We start from the raw sequence: 4,233 nt of genomic DNA, 5'->3' as shown, positions 1-4,233 counted from the left end.
AGTAGCGAGCACAGTGACTCCTCCAGGGCAACCCAGAGTTTGGAACGGGCGGTATAGTGCCAATCGAGAATGCGTGAAGCAGCCACAGCCAAAAAATACTTTGAGCATTCCAGGACAGCCAGGCCTCCCCACCATATACACCGAGATAGCGTGGCTCGAGCTATAAGCGGGGGTTTTGACGACCAGATAAATTTGTTGAAAGCCTGTCCTACAACGGAAAAAAAGCACAAGGGGAGTATACAGGGGACCGACTGAAAAAGGTACAACAGCCGGGGAAGAACATTCATCTTCAGCAGGTTGATGCGTCCCAGCCACGAAAGACCCCTGGTGTCCCAACACTCAAGATCAGATCGTAGGGTGCATAAGATCGGAAGGAAGTTCAGGGAATAAGAATCTGCAAGATTAGTAGGAATTTGCACCCCAAGGTAGAATAGCCTTTGTTAAGGCTATTCCGACTTGTCAACTAGAAAAAAAAAAGTTTAAAATGGTAGAATCCCTTTAAGAGTAACCCTGTGTGCTCAGGCACTTTGGATTTGTACATAAAGGACACTGGCTGGTGACAAGCTCATACAACCACTATACAAAAACCTCTACCTCATGTGTTACGCTTTCTACCTCATAGATTGTAAGCTCTTGTGAGCAGGACCCTCACTCCTTCTTTCTAGATTGATCTATTACATTGTAATGACTCCTTTTGTCTATCGAGGAACCCTATGATTTGTAAAGTGCTGCAGAATATGTTGTGACAATATAAATAACATATTTATTATTATATTTGATGCTATGAATCTGTTGGATTTCTTAAGATTATGTGAACTGCTTTTACGTTTTCTTCTAGTCTTTTAATGTGATTTTAAGAGTTTCACATTATCCGGTATTTGGATCCATGTTACTGTAAATGTATCAGCATAAATCACATTTTATGATACAAAGTTTTGCCCAATCTTGGTGCTAGGAAAGAATGTCTTATTTTCCCGTTATCTGGTGGAGGATGATACATAGCTAGGATTGGTATGTCATAACAAAGAGATGCTTTTTTTTTGCCTAAAAATGAATCACTGTATCAGCAAACTGCCAAAAGTACATACTGTGATGCTTTTTCCAGAAGCCCGCTCTTTGGATTAACTATTAACCTCCTGTTTAAAAGAACAAACATTGTGCTGCTTGCTTAGTACAACGTGTGTCTTTTAGATAAACAGAATATGTACAGAGTATCTAGCATGGGATCCTGACTGGTGTTAGCACGCACCGACAACTACACGTACCAAAACCTCTAATAGAATGTTCTGTCTGCGGCAGTAAGTCAACGCCCTACCGTCAGTGCGAAAGTTCCTTCACTCACAGTGATGCAATATCCTGCTGAGGACCTTAAAGTTTTATGTGAAAAACAAACTCCACATACAGTCCTATGAAAAAGTTTGGGCACCCCTATTAATCTTAATCATTTTTATTTCTAAATATTTTGGTGTTTTCAGCAGCCATTTCAGTTTGATATATCTAATAACTGATGGACACAGTAATATTTCAGGATTGAAATGAGGTTTATTGTACTAACAGAAAATGTGCAATATGCATTAAACCAAAATTTGACCGGTGCAAAAGTATGGGCACCTCAACAGAAAAGTGACATTAATATTTAGTAGATCCTCCTTTTGCAAAGATAACAGCCTCTAGTCGCTTCCTGTAGCTTTTAATCAGTTCCTGGATCCTGGATGAAGGTATTTTGGACCATTCCTCATTACAAAACAATTCAAGTTCAGTTAAGTTTGATGGTCGCCGAGCATGGACAGCCCGCTTCAAATCATCCCACAGATGTTCAATGATATTCAGGTCTGGGGACTGGGATGGCCATTCCAGAACATTGTAATTGTTCCTCTGCATGAATGCCTGAGTCGATTTGGAGCGGTGTTTTGGATCATTGTCTTGCTGAAATATCCATCCCCGGCGTAACTTCAACTTCGTCACTGATTCTTGAACATTATTCTCAAGAATCTGCTGATACTGAGTGGAATCCATGTGACCCTCAACTTTAACAAGATTCCCGGTGCCGGCATTGGCCACACAGCCCCAAAGCATGATGGAACCTCCACTAAATTTTACAGTGGGTAGCAAGTGTTTTTCTTGGAATGCTGTTTTTTTGGACGCCATGCATAACGCCTTTTTGTATGACCAAACAACTCAATCTTTGTTTCATCAGTCCACAGGACCTTCTTCCAAAATGAAGCTGGCTTGTCCAAATGTGCTTTTTCATACCCCAGGCGAATCTGTTTGTGGCGTGCTTGCAGAAACGGCTTCTTTCTGATCACTCTCCCATACAGCTTCTCCTTGTGCACAGTGCGCTGTATTGTTGACCGATGCACAGTGACACCATCTGCAGCAAGATGATGCTGCAGCTCTTTGGAGGTGGTCTGTGGATTGTCCTTGACTGTTCTCACCATTCTTCTTCTCTGCCTTTCTGATATTTTTCTTGGCCTGCCACTTCTGGGCTTAACAAGAACTATCCCTGTGGTCTTCCATTTCCTTACTATGTTCCTCACAGTGGAAACTGACAGGTTAAATCTCTGAAAAAACTTTTTGTATCCTTCCCCTGAACAACTATGTTGAACAATCTTTGTTTTCAGATTATTTGAGAGTGGGCTGTCCATGCTCGGCGACCATCAAACTTAACTGAACTTGAATTGTTTTGTAAAGAGGAATGGTCCAAAATCCCTCCATCCAGGATCCAGGAACTGATTAAAAGCTACAGGAAGCGACTAGAGGCTGTTATCTTTGCAAAAGGAGGATGTACTAAATATTAATGTCACTTTTCTGTTGAGGTGCCCATACTTTTGCACCGGTCAAATTTTGGTTTAATGCATATTGCACATTTTCTGTTAGTACAATAAACCTCATTTCAATCCTGAAATATTACTGTGTCCATCAGTTATTAGATATATCAAACTGAAATGGCTGTTGCAAACACCAAAATACTTAGAACTAAAAACGATTAAGATTAATAGGGGTGCCCAAACTTTTTCATAGGACTGTATATACTGTGTATACGTGTATGTGTAATATATATATATATATATATATATATATATATCCCATACTTACTATTATTACTGCGCCTGAAAAGTATCTCATCTCCTAACCCCACTCACCACTTTTTAAGACGGTGGGTGAAGGGGTGACAGCATAGTTCTGACTTCTAGCCATATTTGGATATAATTACTTTACATCCATTTTCCTTGAAGACATTCAAGTAAATGTTATTTTTTGACTGTTTAATGTGAGTAAATTATATACCTTCATTTTTATCTTTGTGCATTTTTAATTTTTTTTTTCTTTTTGATGGAACCTGATACTTGAGGCACCACACTGCGGAAGTGGGGCATTATACTGAGGAGGCCATTTCAAGGCAGACATTATATAGTAGGGAGCCACATTAAAGGAGACATAGTGTGGTGGCCACAGAATACTATAGTGGCCATAATGAGAAGGACATTATACTTTGTCAGGGCTACTAAAGAGGCATTATAATGTGTACAGGCACATGAATGAGAATGGGCAAAACCAAGGTGGGTATAAGTGGGGTGGAGGAAGAACTTATAAAGATACATTCACTGCGGTGCTGTGTCCTTCTTTCAGTTCTTTGTGTCTGAGGCCAAGTTACTGTGGTTTCTAAATGCTTTCATTTTTCAATTGATCATGGAATATCTAAGAGAAGAAACTTGACAAGCTAACATACTGCAATGTTGACACCCTATTACAGTACCACGCTGGGATTCAGCTCTTTACAACGACCCTATGGCTACATAATGGCTTTTATACACTTGTGGTAGTAGGACTGGACAAAACAATTCAATGTATAAGAGGAGCGCCCCAATACTTTTTGCTCAGATAAGTGTACCTTCTTAGCCAGCCTTTGCATCATCACTTTCTGCATCACATTTTCGGAAGAAGTTTTGAATGGAAAACCAAGAATGGATTAAAGGGGTTGTGCAGGATTGGTAAACATGGCTGATTTTTCAAAGAAAGTGATCTCATCTCTGTTGGTTACATAGCAATGCTAATGCACAGTCCCCCTTTCCTATTGAAAACACATCCATGTGTATGGAGGAGGAGGGGGAGGAATAGCTGTAGACTGTAATAATTACCACATTTATCTTAATATTCAGATACTAGGTTTTTTATTTAAAGTATATCTTCAATATCCTGTGCTATAAAAAGAAAGAAGACCGAGATCCTGGA

The sequence above is a fragment of the Leptodactylus fuscus genome, chromosome 2 (assembly GCF_031893055.1).
Source record: "Leptodactylus fuscus isolate aLepFus1 chromosome 2, aLepFus1.hap2, whole genome shotgun sequence".
Lineage (NCBI taxonomy): Eukaryota > Metazoa > Chordata > Amphibia > Anura > Leptodactylidae > Leptodactylus > Leptodactylus fuscus.
The sequence above is the reverse complement of the archived record's forward strand: the minus strand, read 5'-3'. Positions refer to the sequence as shown.